At 40.3% G+C, this 18,352-nt stretch overlaps 1 long non-coding RNA gene across 1 annotated transcript; it reads left to right on the forward strand.

The window, feature by feature from the left end:
* Positions 1-686: 686 nt before the first annotated feature.
* Positions 687-4,301, forward strand: LOC133249437 (uncharacterized). Its single transcript, XR_009736955.1, has 4 exons — positions 687-1,271; positions 1,745-1,864; positions 2,593-2,782; positions 4,060-4,301. It is a non-coding gene; the product is annotated as an uncharacterized LOC133249437 (long non-coding RNA).
* The last annotated feature ends 14,051 nt before the right edge of the window (positions 4,302-18,352 follow it).

Consider the following 18,352-nt stretch of genomic DNA (forward strand, 5'->3'; position numbering starts at 1 on the left):
CCATGTGGTGCTTCATCATTTTCTTTGTCAATCACTACAACATCCTGCCCTTACTCTCTTCACTTTCCCAGGAGTTCCACCTTTTGGTGTTTTAATCAGGCTTTTCCAGAAGTGCTCAGGCTTTAATCTGTGGCAGTGTGTGACCTCCTACTTTGCAAAATGGCATGCCAAGATCTCCAGCTTATTATCCTTCTCTCCCACCTTGTCTGCTAGCCCAAAGCTAGCAGAGTCATGGACACCTGCACATTCTTCTCTACCTCAGCCCTTCTTTCGGCTTTCTATCTCAAACTTTAGTCTCTAGTTGGATGTTGATGTTGGGTTAACCTATCCTCAGTACAGGCCCACCCACTACATAGCCATTGGTCTCATTCTTTGCCAATGCATCAGACAAGTCCCCATTTTGGGGGCATCCCCATACTCACTCCATGTTCCAAAAGTGTCTTACATAAAGCCTACCCCTCCCCACATAAAGGTCAGTGGCCAATCAGGATTTCCCCATGGATGTCTCTTTTCCAAGAGCCACTGTTTTCTACTGGATGGCTCACCACTTTCTGGTTCACAACCTCCAGAATTACCTAGATGAAATCTGAAACTGGGACCTTCATACATGGAGAGCAAGGAGAGACCAAAGAAAGGGGCAGATCACTCCAGATTGGTAGGTGGCAGATTTAATAAGCAAGGGAACATCCATGCAAGGCATATTGTGCATTACCAAAAGATGAATAGATCTCTGCACCCACTCACCAGGATCTTAGAAGTTTATATAAAGCCTTAACTGGGTTTAGTCATGTATACTGTCCAGATGGTCTCAATAATACATCATGCTCTCTCATTTCTGCATCCTTGAGAATGGATCTCTCTGTGGGAATGGTGCGCAGAAGAAACATTCCAAAGACAAAGGAAAGAAGGAACCTTTGATTGCTTGGGTCCAGATCACAGGTCAGCTGGCCATCATGTCATCTTTATGGCTTTCTCCAACAACATTGGTGACAATAACAATGTAGAGACAGAGATCATAAAGCAAGGGATAGGGGGCAACTGCCTGAATAGTTTACAGATGAGAAAATTGAAATATGAAATGTTGAGAAATTTGCCCCCAATTCCACTGTAGTAGTAAGTGGAAGACTTGGAATAAAATCTCAGGATGTCTTACTGCAGAGATTTTTCCATTTCAGTTTTACTCTATATTGTCTCTCCCTGAAGAGGGGAGAGAATAATCAGCTCACTATAAGCTGGGTGTATGCCCCAAAACACTTCCTAGCAGCCTAAAGGTAAGAGAGTTCCTAATATTTCCTACCATATGTTATTTTATAAACCTCAGTGAGGAGAGAATTCCTATATGGATTTTAGAAAACATTATCATGCAGACCATAGGGAAAAATTTTTTTTGAAGTTTTGTGGGAACGCATAGGCCATTGTTCCCAAAGGTGGTGTGTGAAAACAGTTAGGGATGATGGTGAAAGTTCTATCTTCAGGCCTTGCCCATAGGCATAAGAAAAACCCTCACTAATCACAGTACTGAACAAGGAAACCAGAAAGTTTAAGCTTTTCCCTCTACTTGTCCAGGTCAAAGCAGAACTAATCCATCAAGTTCAGCAAAAATCCAAAAACAGTGAATGAGAAGCACAGAGTTCGTAATATCTTTAGGTCAGGAAGATGACTTTCATTAGAAATATGTGAAGAAACTAGGTTCTGATCATATTAACATATAAATAAATTCACTGAATACAGATAATTCTTTTAGATGAATAGTCAAGCAACAGACCATTCAGGGGCCCACCTCTGTGGTGATCCTGCAAGCTGGCAGCACCTTCAGAGTCTTCATGACTTCAGAGATACAGACTGGAACTCTCATCCCTTCCAGGTAATGTGGATCTCTAGGACTGACTTGGAGTGAGCGAGTCTTCATCACCTGTAGATCCTGTAGATTCTTTCCACCACGGTGTGTGTCTTCCAGATCAGCATGTGGAGGTCAGGTCTGCAGCTGCAGACTGCAGTAAGCATTCTCCAGACTGAAACAGCTAGACAAGAGATGCAGCCTTTCACTAGGTGTCCCTCATCCAAGAAAATCTAACAGTTCTGAGAAGGTACAATCTATTCTGGACACAGCTTAGGTCCAAACACAGATAGGTCTAAACTCATTCCAGAGACTGTATTAAAATTAATACATTTTCCACCCTCATAGCTTTGATCATACTCAAAACTATAAACCACTCTAGTCATTTGTTCAAATAGGGCTTCCTAGATGGTGCTAGTGGTAAAGAACCTGCCTGCCAATGCAGGAGACTTAAAAGAAGTAGGTTCAGTCCGTGAGTTTGGAAAATCCCCTGGAGGGGGGCCTGGCAACCCACTCTAGTATTCTTTCCTGGAGAATCCCATGAGAGAGGAGCCTGGAAGGGTCATACAGAGTTGGACATGACTGAAGTGACTTTGCACGTGCTGGTCATCTAGTCTATTCAATACAAACATCCTGTTTTGTATCAGTTTTACTTTTATACTTTCCCCTATACTAACTTCCAAATAGGTTCCAAATAGGAAAAGGAGTATGTCAAGGCTGTATATTGTCACCATGCTTATTTAAATTATATGTAGAGTGCATCACAAGAAATGCTGGGCTGGTGAAGCACAAGCTGGAATCAAGATTGCTGGGAGAAATAGTAATAACCTCAGATATGCAGATGACACCACCCTTATGGCAGAAAGTGAAGAAGAACTAAAGAGCCTCTGATGAAAGTGAAAGAGGAGAGTGGAAAAGTTGGCTTAAAGCTCAACATTCAGAAAAGTAAGATCATAGCATCTGGTCCCATCACTTTATGGCAAATAGATGGGGAAATAGTGGAAACAGTGTCAGACTTTATTTTGGGGGGCTCCAAAATTACTGCAGATGGTGACTGAAGCCAGGAAATTAAAAGATGCTTACTCCTAGGGAAAAAAGTTATGACCAACCTAGACAGCATATATAAAAAGCAGAGACATTACTTTGCCAACAAAGATCCATCTAGTCCAGGCTATGGTTTTTCTAGTAGTCATGTATGGATGTGAGAGTTGGACTATAAAGAAAGCTGAGCACTGAAGAATTGATGCTTTTGAACTGTGGTATTGGAAAAGACTCTTGAGAATCCCTTGAATACCAAGGATATCCAACCAGTCCATCCTAAAGCAAAGCAGTCCTGAATATTCATTGGAAGGACTGATGTTGAAGCTGAAATGCCAATACTTTGTCCACTTGACACAAAGAACTGACTCATTTGCAAAGACCCTGATGCTGGGAAAGATTGAAGGCAGGAGGAGAAGGGGTTGACAGAGGATGATGGTTGGATGGCATCACCAACTCAATGGGCATGAGTTTGAGTAAACTCCAGGAGTTGGTGATGGACAGGGAGGTCTGGCATGCTGCAGTCCATGGGGTCACAAAGAGTTGGACACGACTGAGCAACTGGACTGAACTGAACTGATACTAACTTCCTTATTGAAATTTCCATTGTGCTAACAGGTACCTAAATTCTGTGACTAATTCTTTTACCCCTCAGTATCCCTTGACTACTTCCTATTGGCCTAACTGAAGTCCATCTTGTTCTTGAGCATATTGATTTTTCTCCCATCTTCCTCACATGAATACTGCTAATTCTCTCATGAATACCTATCTTAAGACCCAGATAATAATAACTACTAACCAGTCAATCTTAAGGAAATCAGCCCTGAATATTCATTGGAAGGACTGATGCTGAAGCTCCAGTACTTTGGCCACCTGATGCAAAGAGCGGACTCATTGGAAAAGACCCTGATGCTGGGAAAGATTGAAGGCAAAAGGAGAAGGAGGCAGCACAGTATAAGATGGTTGGATGGCATCACTGACACAATGGACATGAGTTTGAACAAGCTCCAGGAGACAGTGAAAGATAAGGAAGCCTGGCGTGCTGTAGTCCATGGGGTTGCAAAGGGTTGGATATGAATTAGCAGCTGAACAACAGCAATAATGTTTAATGGGCACACAGTGTAATGCATATTATGAAAATTTTCTCATGTAATTCTATCAGTATTTTGATTCTCAATTTTCAGATGAGAAAATGGAAGCAGACACGTGAAGTGAATTTCAAAAGCCACAGTTGGTCAACTGGAACCAAAAGGCTCAAAATGCCTGAGACCAGACCTGGTGGGCAGTCAGAAACTTCTTTTTGTCAACATGTTCTTCCTTTTTATATAGACTATATTAGAATATATATTAAAGATGCCCATGAAAACTCAGTGAAAATGGATCAAACAGTGGATTTTTCTGGATAATGCTATGTCTATCTGATACATATGACATATATGAAAGTAAACATTAATCAGAGTTTACCAGATATATTTATCTGTACCTGTAATTTAAAAATATCACACTGGGAAAGCATCCATTTCCCAATAGGTGTTAGGTTCTTGGGCCAGGTCTCTACCTTTTCTCTACTTTCATGATAGACTAACCCCTGACTTGCATATTCTTTGTTAGATATATAAAACACATTTTTCTCTTTTTTTTAATTGATGTATATTTGGTTTACAATGTTGTTTTTTATTTCTGCTGTACATAAAAATGATTCGACTTTACATATTCAGTGATTTACATATATATGTAAGTCATATCCAGTGATTTACATATATATGTACTTTTTAAAAATTTATATTGGAGTATAGTTGATTAACAATGTTGTGTTAATCTCAGGTGTACAAAAAAGTGTTTTAGTTATCTGTATACATGTATTTATTCTTTCTCAAACTGTTTTCCCATTTAGGTTCAGAATGTTGAGCAAAGTTCCCTGTGTTATATAGTAGGTCCTTGTTGGTTATCTATTTAAAATATAGTAGTGTTGAGGTCCTTTAATGGACCGGAACTTGGTGGTCCGGAGTCGACAGATAAGAAAGTAAAGGAGAGAAAGAGGCTGATATTCCTTGGTTTACGCAGAAAGCCAATAAAGCCCCTGGCATGGGGCTTGCTCTTTTCATGGAGGCCTCAGGCACCCTCTCGATGGGGTGAAGGCACAGAGCACCTTCTCGAGAGGGTCTTAGAAGCCCAGGCAGGAAAGTGAACTCAGAGGGCCTCTGCACTCCAAAGAAATACCCTGAGAGAGAGAGAGAAAGAGAAAGAAAGACATGGGAACCAGAGCTCTGATGGAGCAAAGGTGTTTTAATCAACATGGTGTGGGCATATATACTGTCTTCAGTTCAGTTCAGTCATTCAGTCATGTCCGACTCTTTGCAACCCCATGAATCGCAGCACGCCAAGCCTCCCTGTCCATCACCAGCTCCCGGAGTTCACCCAGACTCACGTCCATTGAGTCAGTGATGCCATCCAGCCATCTCATCCTCTGTCGTCCCCTTCTCCTCCTGCCCCCAATCCCTCCCAGCATCAGAGTCTTTTCCAATGAGTCAACTCTTCGCATGAGGTGGCCAAAGTACTGGCGTTTCAGCTTTAGCATCATTCCTTCCAAAGAAATCCCAGGGCTGATCTCCTTCAGAATGGACTGGTTGGATCTCCTCGCAGTCCAAGGGACTCTCCAGAGTCTTCTCCAACACCACAGTTCAAAAGCATCAATTTTTCGGCACTCAGCCTTCTTCACAGTCCAACTCTCACATCCATACATGACCACAGGAAAAACCATAGCCTTGACTAGATGGACCTTTGTTGGCAAAGTAATGTATACTGTCTTACAAGGTAGTTATTCTCAGCAAAGACAAAGATTAAAATTCCAGACTTACAAAACATAGGTGATTCATATTAAAGAGAGAGTTGTAATCAGTTTTACCGTCTGGTTCACAAGAAGGAAGAGGGTACTTACCACTGTATAGAAAAACTAACGAAGGAAATGCCTAGATTCCTCAGGCATTCTTGAATATTCTTGAATTAATTCTTGAATATTCAGGAATTAATAAGGAACAGAGAATTCCTGACAGATCCAAAACAGCACACAGGAAGCCTCCTGTTAAATGCTTCCTGACATAGTAGTGTGTATAAGTTAATCCCAAACTCCCCATTTATCACCGCCCCTCAACTTTCCCCTTTGTAACCGTAAGTTTTTCTGTTTTTATTTTGTAAATAAGTTCATTTGTATCAGTTTATTTTAGATTCTTCCTATAATCATTATCATATGATACTTGTCTCTATCTGACTTACTTCACCTAGTATGAATATCCATGTTGCTACAAGTGGCAATATTTCATTCTTTTTACATAGCTGAGTAGTGTTTAACTGTGGCTTCCCTAATGGCTCAATGGTAAAGAATCCACCTGCAATGCAGGAGACACGAGTTTGATCTCTGGGTCTGGAAGATCCCCCGAAGAAGGAAAGGGCAACCCACTCCAGTATTCTTGCCTGGAGAATCCCATGGACTGAAGAGCCTGGTGGGCTACAGTCCACGGAGTCACAAAAGAGTCAGATATGACTTACTGACTAAACAACAGCAACAATATTCCATTCCATGTACCACATCTTTATCCATTCCTCTGTGGGTGGGCATTCAGGTTGCTTTCATGTCTTACTATTGTAAACAGTGCTGCAGTGAACATTGAGGTGCATATATCCTTTCATCTATAGTTTTCGGCAGATGTGTACCCAGCATTGATATTGTAGGATAATATGGTAACACTGTTTTTAGATTCTTTTTTTTGGGAATCTCCATAATGTTCTCCTTAGCAAGTGCAGCAATTTACCTTCCCATAACAGTGTAAGGGGGTTTCCTTTTCTTCACACCCTCTCCAGCATTTATTTGTATACATTTTTATGTTGGCCATTCTGATTAGTGTGAGGTGGTACCTCATTGTAGCTTTGATTTGCATTTCTCCAATAGTTAGCAATATTGAGCATCTTTTAAAATATGTTCTTTTTAAATATTCTTTTCTATTATGATTTATTATATAATATTGAATATAGTTCCCTGTTATATGGTTCAGTTCAGTTCAGTCGCTCAGTCGTGTCCGACTCTTTGCAACCCCATGAATCGCAGCACGCCAGGCCTCCCTGTCCATTACCAGCTCCTGGAGTTCACCCAGACTCACGTCCATTGAGTCAGTGATGCCATCCAGCCATCTCATTCTTTGTCGTCCCCTTCTCCTCCTGCCCCCAATCCCTCCCAGCATCAGAGTCTTTTCCAATGAGTCAACTCTTCGCATGAGGTGGTCAAAGTACTGGAGTTTCAGCTTTAGCATCATTCCTTCCAAAGAAATCCCAGGGCTGATCTCCTTCAGAATGGACTGGTTGGATCTCCTTGCAGTCCAAGGGACTCTCAAGAGTCTTCTCCAACACCACAGTTCAAAAGCATCAATTCTTCGGCGCTCAGCCTTCTTCACAGTCCAACTCTCACATCCATACATGACCACAGGAAAAACCATAGCCTTGATGTAGGACATTGTTATTTATACATTTTATGTATAGAAGTTTATACCTGCTAATCCCAATATCCCACTCCCTCCTTCCCCCAAAACCCTCCCCCTTGGCAACCATGAGTCTGTTCTGTGTCTGAGTCTGTTTCTGTTTTGTAGGTAGGTTTGTATGCTCAATTTCTTAGTCATGTCCAACTCTTTGCAACTCCATGGACTATAGCCTGCCAGGCTCCTTTGTCCATGAGATTTTCCAGGCAAGAATATTGAAGTGGGTTGCCGTTTCCTTCTCCAAGGGATCTTCCTAATTAGGGATCAAACCCACACGGAGAAGGCAATGGCAACCCACTCCAGTACTCCTGCCTGGAAGATCCCTTGGGCAGAGGAGCCTGATAGGCTGCAGTCCATGGGGTCGCTAAGAGTCGGACATGACTGAGCGACTTCACTTTCACTTTTCACTTTCATGCATTGGAGAAGGAAATGGCAACCCACTCCAGTGTTCTTGCCTGGAGAATCCCAGGGACGGGGAGCCTGGTAGGCTGCCATCTATGGGGTCGCACGGAGTCGGACGTGACTGAGGCGACTTAGCAGCAGCAGCAGCCACATAGGTATGTTTATTTGTGTCATATTTTAGGTTCTCCATATTATTGTTCAGTCACTCAGTTGTGTCTGACTCTTTGTGACCCAGTGACCTGCTGCATGCCAGACTACTCTGTTTGTCACTATCTCTTTGAGTTGCTCAAACTCATGTCCAATGAGTCGGTGATACCATCCAACCATCTCACCCTTTGTCGCCCGCTTCTCCTCCTGCCCTCAATCTTTCCCAGCATCAGGGTCTTTTCCAATGAACAGTCTCTTCAAAAGAGGTGGCCGAAGTATTGGAGCTTCAGCATCAGTCCTTCCAATGAATATTCATGGTTGATTTTCTTTAGGATTGACTGGTTTGATCTCCTTGCTGTCTAAGAACTCTCAAGAGTCTTCTCCAGCACCTCAGTTCAAAAGCATCAATTCTTTGGTGCTCAGCCTTCTTTATGGTACAACTCTCACATCCATACATGACTACTGAAAAACCATAGCTTTGACTATGTGGATCTTTGTCAGCAGAGTGATGTCTGCTTTTTAATATACTCTCTGCGTTTGTTATAGCTTTTCTTCCAAGGAGCAAATGTCTTTTAATTTCATGGTTGCAGTCACCATCTGCATTGATTTAAGAGCCCCCAAAAATAAAGTCTTGTCACAGTTTCCATTGTTCACCTGTCTATTTGCTATGAAGTGATGGGACCGGATGCCATGATCTTAGTTTTTGAATGTTAAATTTATATATATATATATATGTTCTTGTTTTTTAAATTATATATATGTTCTTTTTTTTTAATTTAATTTTATTTTTAAACGTTACAATATTATATTAGTTTTGCCAAATATCGAAATGAATCTGCCACAGGTATACATGTGTTCCCCATCCTGAACCCTCCTCCCTCCTCCCTCCCCATACCATCCCTCTGGGTCGTCCCAGTGCACCAGCCCCAAGCACCCAGTATCGTGCATCAAACCTGGACTGGTGACTCGTTTCATGCATGATATTATACATGTTTCAATGCCATTCTCCCAAATCTTCCCACCCTCCCCCTCTCCCACAGAGTCCATAAGACTGTTCTATACATCAGTGTGTCTTTTGCTGTGTCATATACAGGGTTATTGTTACCATCTTTCTAAATTCCATATATATACGTTAGTGTACTGTATTGGTGTTTTTATTTCTGGCTTACTTCACTCTGTATAATAGGCTCCAGTTTCATCCACCTCATTAGAATTGATTCAAATGTATTCTTTTTAATGGCTGAGTAATATTCCATTGTGTATATGTACCACTGCTTTCTTATCCATTCATCTGCTGATGGACATCTAGGTTGCTTCCATGTCCTGGCTATTATAAACAGTGCTACAATGAACATTGGGGTACACGTGTCTCTTTCCCTTCTGGTTTCCTCAGTGTGTATGCCCAGCAGTGGGATTGCTGGATCATAAGGCAGTTCTATTTCCAGTTTTTTAAGGAATCTCCACACTGTTCTCCATAGTGGCTGTACTAGTTTGCATTCCCACCAACAGTGTAGGAGGGTTCCCTTTTCTCCACACCCTCTCCAGCATTTATTGCTTGTAGACTTTTGGATCGCAGCCATTCTGACTGGTGTGAAATGGTACCTCATAGTGGTTTTGATTTGCATTTCTCTGATAATGAGTGATGTTGAGCATCTTTTCATGTGTTTGTTAGCCATCTGCATGTCTTCTTTGGAGAAATATCTATTAAGTTGTTTGGCCCATTTTTTGATTGGGTCATTTATTTTTCTGGAGTTGACCTGTAGGAGTTGCTTGTATATTTTTGAGATTCGTTGTTTGTCAGTTGCTTCATTTGCTATTATTTTCTCCCATTCTGAAGGCTGTCTTTTCATCTTGCTTATAGTTTCCTTTGATGTGCAGAAGCTTTTAAGTTTAATTAGGTCCCATTTGTTTATTTTTGCTTTTATTTCCAATATTCTGGGAGGTGGGTCATAGAGGATCCTGCTGTGATGTATGTCAGAAACTGTTTTGCCTATATTCTCCTCTAGGAGTTTTATAGTTTCTGGTCTTACATTTAGATCTTTAATCTATTTTGAGTTTATTTTTGTGTATGGTGTTAGAAAGTGTTCTAGTTTCATTCTTTTACAAGTGGTTGACCAGTTTTCCCAGCACCACTTGTTAAAGAGATTGTCTTTAATCCATTGTATATTCTTGCCTCCTTTGTCAAAGATAAGGTGTCCATAGGTGCGTGGATTTATCTCTGGGCTTTCTATTTTGTTCCATTGATCTATATTTCTGCCTTTGTGCCAGTACCATACTATCTTGATGACTGTGGCTTTGTAGTAGAGCCTGAAGTCAGGCAGGTTGATTCCTCCAGTTCCATTATTCTTTCTCAAGATAGCTTTGGCTATTCGAGGTTCTTTGTATTTCCATACAAATTGTGAAATTATTTGTTCTAGCTCTGTGAAGAATACCGTTGGTAGCTTGATAAGGATTGCATTGAATCTATAAATTGCTTTGGGTAGTATACTCATTTTCAATATGTTGATTCTTTCAATCCATGAACATGGTATATTTCTCCATCTATTAGTGTCCTCTTTGATTTCTTTCACCAGTGTTTTATAGTTTTCTATATATAGGTCTTTAGTTTCTTTAGGTAGATATATTCCTAAGTATTTTATTCTTTCATTGCAATGGTGAATGGAATTGTTTCCTTAATTTCTCTTTCTGTTTTCTCATTATTAGTGTATAGGAATGCAAGGGATTTCTGTGTGTTGATTTTATATCCTGCAACTTTACTATATTCATTCATTAGTTCTAGTAATTTTCTGGTGGAGTCTTTCGGGTTTTCTATGTAGAGGATCATGTCATCTGCAAATAGTGAGTTTTACTTCTTCTTTTCCAATTTGCATTCCTTTTATTTCTTCTTCTGCTCTGATTGCTGTGGCCAAAACTTCCAAAACTATGTTGAATAGTAATGGTGAAAGTGGGCACCCTTATCTTGTTCCTGACTTTAGAGGAAATGCTTTCAATTTTTCACCATTGAGGATAATGTTTGCTGTGGGTTTGTCATATATAGCTTTTATTATGTTGAGGTATGTTCCTTCTATTCCTGCTTTCTGGAGAGTTTTTATCATAAATGGATGTTGATTTTTGTCAAAGGCTTTCTCTGTATCTATTGAGATAATCATATGTTTTTATTTTTTTAATTTGTTAATGTGGTGTATTACATTGATTGATTTGCAGATATTGAAGAATCCTTGCATACCTCGGATAAAGCCCTCTTGGTCATGGTGTATGATCTTTTTAATGTGTTGTTGGATTCTGATTGCTAGAATTTTGTTAAGGATTTTTGCATCTATGTTCATCAGTGATATTGGCCTGTAGTTTTCTTTTTTTGTGGGATCTTTGTCAGGTTTTGGTATTAGGGTGATGGTGGCCTCATAGAATGAGTTTGGAAGTTTACCTTCCTCTGCAATTTTCTGGAAGAGTTTGAGTAGGATAGGTGTTAGCTCTTCTCTAAATTTTTGGTAGAATTCAGCTGTGAAGCCGTCTAGACCTGGGCTTTTGTTTGCTGGAAGATTTTTGATTATAGTTTCAATTTCCGTGCTTGTGATGGGTCTGTTAAGATTTTCTATTTCTTCCTGGTGCAGTTTTGGAAAGTTGTACTTTTCTAAGAATTTGTCCATTTCTTCCACGTTGTCCATTTTATTGCCATATAATTGCTGATAGTAGTCTCTTATGATCCTTTGTATTTCTGTGTTGTCTGTTGTGATCTCTCCATTTTCATTTCTAATTTTATTGATTTGACTTTTCTCCCTTTGTTTCTTGATGAGTCTAGCTAATGGTTTGTCAATTTTATTTATCCTTTCACAGAACCAGCTTTTGGCTTTGTTGATTTTTGCTATGGTCTCTTTTGTTTCTTTTGCATTTATTTCTGCCCTAATTTTTAAGATTTCTTTCCTTCTACTAACCCTGGGGTTCTTCATTTCTTCCTTTTCTAGTTGCTTTAGGTGTAGAGTTAGGCTATTTATTTCACTTTTTTCTTGTTTCTTGAGGTATGCCTGTATTGCTATGAACTTTCCTCCTAGGACTGCTTTTATAGTGTCCCACAGGTTTTGGGTTGTTGTGTTTTCATTTTCATTCATTTCTATGCAAATTTTGATTTCTTTTTTGATTTCTTCTGTGATTTGTTGGTTATTCAGCAGCGTGTTTTTCAGCCTCCATACGTTGGAATTTTTAATAGTTTTTCTCCTGTAATTGAGATCTAATCTTACTGCCTTGTGGTCAGAAAAGATGCTTGGAATGATTTCTATTTTTTTGAATTTACCAAGGCTAGATTTATGGCTCAGGATGTGATCTATCCTGGAGAAGGTTCCATGTGCGCTTGAGAAAAAGGTGAAATTCATTGTTTTGGGATGAAATGTCCTATAGATATCAATTAGGTCTAACTGGTCTAGTATCGTTTAAAGTTTGTGTTTCCTCATTAATTTTCTGTTTAGTTGATCTATCCATAGGAGTAAGTTGGGTATTAAAGTCTCCCACTATTATTGTGTTATTGTTAATTTCTCCTTTCATACTTGTTAGCATTTGTCTTACATATTGCGGTGCTCCCATGTTGGGTGCATATATATTTATAATTGTTATATCTTCTTCTTGGATTGATCCTTTGATCATTATGTAGTGACCATCTTTGTCTCTTTTCACAGCCTTTGTTTTAAAGTCTATTTTATCTGATATGAGTATTGCTACTCCTGCTTTCTTTTGGTCCCTATTTGCATGGAAAATCTTTTTCCAGCCCTTCACTTTCAGTCTGTATGTGTCCCCTGTTTTGAGGTGGGTCTCTTGTAGACAGCATATGTAGGGGTCTTGTTTTTGTGTCCATTCAGCCAGTCTTTGTCTTTTGGTTGGGGCATTCAACCCATTTACGTTTAAGGTAATTACTGATAAGTATGATCCCATTGCCATTTACTTGATTGTTTTGGGTTCAAATTTATACACCATTTTTGTGTTTCCTGTCTAGAGAATATCCTTTTGGTATTTGTTGGAGAGCTGCTTTGGTGGTGCTGAATCCTCTCAGCTTTTGCTTGTCTGAAAAGCTTTTGATTTCTCCTTCATACTTGAATGAGATCCTTTCTGGGTACAATAATCTGGGCTGTAGGTTATTTTCTTTCATCACTTTAAGTATGTCTTGCCATTCCCTCCTGGCTTAAAGAGTTTCTATTGAAAGATCAGCTGTTATCCTTATGGGAATTCCCTTGTGTGTTATTTGTTGTTTTTCCCTTGCTGCTTTTAATATTTGTTCTTTGTGTTTGATCTTTGTTAATTTGATTAATATCTGTCTTGGGGTGTTTCACCTTGGGTTTATCCTGTTTGGGACTCTCTGGGTTTCTTGGACTTGGGTGATTATTTCCTTCCCCATTTTAAGGAAGTTTTCAACTATTATCTCCTCAAGTATTTTCTCATGGTCTTTCTTTTTGTCTTCTTCTTCTGGGACCCCTCTGATTCGAATGTTGTAGCGTTTAATATTGTCCTGGAGGTCTCTGAGATTGTCCTCATTTCTTTTAATTCGTTTTTCTTTTATCCTCTCTGATTCATTTATTTCTACCATTCTATCTTCTAATTCACTAATCCTATCTTCTGCCTCTGTTATTCTACTATTTGTTGCCTCCAGAGTGTTTTTAATTTCATTTATTGCATTATTCATTATATATTTACTCTTTTTTATTTTTTCTAGGTCCTTGTTAAACCTTTCTTGCATCTTCTCAAACTTTGTCTCCAGGCTATTTATCTGTGATTCCATTTTGATTTCAAGATTTTGGATCAATTTCACTATCATTATTCGGAATTCTTTACCAGGTAGATTCCCTATCTCTTCCTCTTTGGTTTGGTTTGGTGGGCATTTATCCTGTTCCTTTATCTGCTGGGTATTCCTCTGTCTCTTCATCTTGTTTAAATTGCTGAGTTTGGGGTGTCCTTTCTGTATTCTGGCAGTTTGTGGAGTTCTCTTTATTATGGCATTTCCTCATTGTGTGTGGATTTGTACAGGTGGCTTGTCAAGGTTTCCTGGTTAGGGAAGCTTGTGTCGGTGTTCTGGTGGGTGGAGCTGTAGTTCTTCTCTCTGGAGTGCAATCAAGTGTCCAGAAATGAGCTTTGAGATGTCTGTGGTTTTGGGGTGACTTTGGGCAGCCTGTATCTTGGAGCTCAGGGCTTTATTCCTTTGTTGCTGGAGAATTTGCTTGGTATGTCTTGCCCTGGAACTTGTTGGCCCTTGTGTGGTTCTTGGTTTCAGTGTAGGTATGGAGGCATTTGATGAGCTCCTGTCAATTAATGTTCCGTGGAGTCAGGAGTTCCCTGGAGTCAGGGTTTGGACTTAAGCCTCCTGCTTCCACTTATCAGTCTTATTTTTACAGTAGTTTCAAAACTTCTCCTTCTATACAGCACCATTGATAAAACATCTACATTAAAGATGAAAAATTTCTCTACCGTGAGGGTCACCCAGAGAGGTTCACAGCGTTACATGGAGAAGAGAAGAGGGAGGAGGGAGTTAGAGGTGACCTGAATGAGATGAGGTGGAATCAATAGTGGAGACAGTGGGCTAGCCAGTAATCACTTCCTTATGTGCACTCCACAACTGGATCACTCAGAGATGTTCACAGAGTTATACAGAGAAGAGAAGGAGGAAGGAGACAGAGGTGGCCAGGAGGATAAAAGGGGGGAATGAAAAGCAGGGAGACAGATCCAGCCAGTAATCAGTTCCCTAAGTGTTCTCCACTGTCTGGAACACACAGAAATTCACAGAGTTGGGTAGAGTATAGAGGGGTTAGGGAGGAGACACAGGCGACCTGGTGGAGAAAAAGGAGAGTCCAAAGGGAGAGAGAGCAGTCAAGCCAGTAATCTCGCTCCCTAGTGAAAAATGGGTCCTGAAGATTGGGTTCTTAAAGGTACAAAATGGTAACAAATACATAAAAGCAAAAATTAAAAATCTAGAGTAGAGTTCGGAATTTCAAAAATACAATATTAAAGAAAAGAAGAAGGAAAAGAAAGAAAGAAAAAAACAAACAAAAACAAGGTCCCATAAATTATAAAGAAAATATAGGTACAAAACTGATAACTAATACCAAAAAGCAAAAGTTAAAAATCTAGAGTAGGGTTTGGAATTTCAAAAATACAATGTTAAAAAGAAGAAGAAGAAGAAAGAGAGAAAAAAAAAACAAAGTCGCAAAAATTATAAAGAAAATACAGGTACAAAATTGATAACAAATACCAAAAAGTATAAATTAAAAATCTAGAGTAGAGTTTGGAATTTCAGATATACAATGTTATATAAAGGAAGAAGAGAAAGAAACAGAAACAAAAGAAAAAAAAAGTCACAGAAATTATAAAAAAAACTATAGGTACAAAATTGATAACAAATACCAAAAAGCTAAAGTTAAAAATCTAGAGTAGAGTTTGGAATTTCAAAAATACAATGTTAAAGAAAAGAAGAAGAAGAAAAAAAAAAGGTCAAAAAAATTATAAAAAATGTATATATGAAGTTTGCTTTTAAAAAAATAGGGTTTTTTTTTTTTTGCAAAGTAATAGGTTATAAAAGTTAAAATTAAAGGAATAATAGAGGACTTAAAATTTTTTTAAAAAATTAAAAGAAAAAAAAGAATAATCGTAAAAATAGTAAAAATATATCTAGGACTTTCTCTTGTTTTGTTGTGAGTATTATGGGTTCAGTTCATTTTTGTCTAGTTCCTTGGTCCGACTTATATTTCTCAAGATCTATAGGCCCCTTCCTATGTATTCGGTACTAACCACAGGGTTTTACTCTATTGCCTGTAGCTTCCCAGGCGGTTCCCTCTGTTATAGCTTCTTCTGTTTGCCGGTCTCTTCAGTGTCTGGTTTCCGCTCTAACACAAAGGGGACGGTGGTGGACACTTTTTTTTTTTTTTAGGCTCAGTTGTTCAGTCGCGCTGTGGGGAGGAAGAGATGCTGCAAACAAATAACACTGGCGTGTGCTCGCCGTACCTCAGCCTCACTGGGTCTGCCCCCGCTCACGGCACGTGTAGCCTCCCTGCCCACACTGCTCAGGCTCTAGGTTGCTCCACTGGGAACTATCCGTGGCTGGCCCTGGGCTGCCTGCACCTCCCAGGTCCAAGCCGCTCAGGTTCAGGCACTCGGGTAGTCCTCAGAGGCGCAGACTCGGTTGGGCCTGCGTTTTGTGCCCTTCCCAGGTCCAAGCAGCTCAGGTGATGAGGTATTTGGCGAGCGCGATTGCTGCGACTTATCGCCTCCCTGCCGCTCAGTTATCTAGGTGTACAACCAGCGCACCTTCTCAGGCAGATGTTGACCGTCCAGACCCCCAAGACGTTTTAGTTAGCAAAGAAGCCTGCTTACAGTTTTATAGATAATGTCTCTCTGGGGCTGCAATTACCCTCTTCCGGCTCTGGCTGCCTGTCACCCGAGGGGGATGGTCTGCTGCCGGCTATCTCTGTTCAGTCCTTTGTTCCGTGCGCGGGCCTGGCGGTGTCTTAGGTTAGGGCTGGCTTTTCGCATGGTAGATATCCCACAGTCTGGTGTGCTAGCCCAAATTATTTCGCTCAGATAGCGCTCAGAGTATTCAGGCCAGATCCTTACTCTAAGGGATGCAGCCCGTGGCGCGCCTCCCTGCCCAGCCCCCGCTTGCTAGTGGCGTGTGCAGGCGTCTGCGCTGCTTCTCCGCTGGGGAAGTTACCGTAGGGCTCGCAATCTGTGGGTTTTAATTGTTTATTTATTTTTTCTCCCTGTTATGTTGCCCTCTGTGCTTCCAAGGCTTGGCACAGATTCGGCAGTGAGAAGGTTTCCTGGTGTTTGGAAACTTCTCTCTTTTTAAGACTCCCTTCCCGGGACGGAACTCCGTCCCTCCCTCTTTTGTCTCTTTTTTTTATCTTTTATATTTTTTCCTACTTCCTTTCAAAGACTTGGGTTGCTTTTCTGGGTGCCTGATGTCCTCTGCCAGCATTCAGAAGTTGTTTTGTGGAATTTACTCCGCGTTTAAATGTTCTTTTGATGAATTTGTGGGGGAGAAAGTGTTCTCCCCGTCCTACTCCTCTGCCATCTTAGCTCCTCCCCCTCTGAATGTTAAATTTTAAGCCAGCTTTTTTACTCTCCTCTTTCACCTTCATCAAGAGGCTCTTTTTTGTTCCTCTTCACTTTCTGCCATAAGGGTGGTGTCATCTGCATATCTAAGATTATTGATATTTCTCCTGGAAATCCTGATTCCAGCTTAAGCTTCATCCAACCTGGCATTTCACATGCCAGGACTCTGCATAGAAGTCCATCATGTATACTGATTTATTTATACATCATAGCCTTATTTAAGCAGGGTAACAATATAAAGCCTTGACGTACTTTTTCCAGTTTTGAACCAGTTCATTGTTCCTTGTCCAGTTCTAACTGCTGGTTTTTGATCGGCATACAGATTTCTCAGAATGAAGGTAAGGTGGTCTGGTATTTCCATCTCTTTAGGAATTTTCTACAGTTTTTTGTGATCTACACAGTCAAAGGCTTTAGTGTAGTAAATGAAGGAGAATTAGATATTTTTTCTGGAATTCCTTTGCCTTTTCTGTGATCAAACGGATGTTGGTATTTTATCTCTGGTTCCTCTGCCTTTTCTAAATCCCAGCTTGAACATTTGGAGGTTCTCGGATCATGTACTATTGAAGCCTGGCTTCAATGATTTTGAGCATTAACCATGTAAGTGATGTCATATAGTGTTTTAGTGTTTGTCTTTCTCTTTCTTACTTATTTCACTTAATATGATAGTCTCTGTTGCATCCGTGTTGCTGCAAATGGCATTATTTCATTGTTTTTATAGCTGAGTAGTATTCCATTGTATATATGTGTCTGTGTGTGTTAGTTGCTCAATTGTGTCTGACTCTTTGAGACCCCATGGTCTTTAGACCTTCAGGCTTTGCTGACCATGAAATTATCCAAGTGAGAATACTGGAGTGGGTAGCCATTCACTTCTCCAGGGGATCGTCCCCACCCAGAGATCAAACCCGTGTCTCCTGCACTACAGGTAGATTCTTCACTGTTTGAGCCACCACAGAAGCCTGTGTGTGTGTATGAAAAGTGAAAAAGTGAGTTAGTCGCACAGTCATGTCTGACTCTTAGCAATCCCATGGACTGTAATCTGCTTGGCTCCTCTGTCCATGGAATTCTCCAGGCAAGAATACTGGAGTGGGTTGCCCATTCCTTTTCCAGGGGATCTTCCCTACCCAGGGATTAAACCTGGGTCTCCTGCATTGCAGGCAGATTCTTTACCAGCTCAGCCACTAGGGAAGCACCTCCACACACACATGTGCCACATCTTTATCCATTCAGCTGTCAATGGACATTCAGATTGTTTCAATGTGTTAGCTATTGTGAATAGTGCTGCTATGAACATATAAGTGCATGTATCTTTTTAAACTAT

Source organism: Bos javanicus, chromosome 6, assembly GCF_032452875.1.
Source record: "Bos javanicus breed banteng chromosome 6, ARS-OSU_banteng_1.0, whole genome shotgun sequence".
In the NCBI taxonomy this organism is placed as follows: Eukaryota; Metazoa; Chordata; class Mammalia; order Artiodactyla; family Bovidae; genus Bos; species Bos javanicus.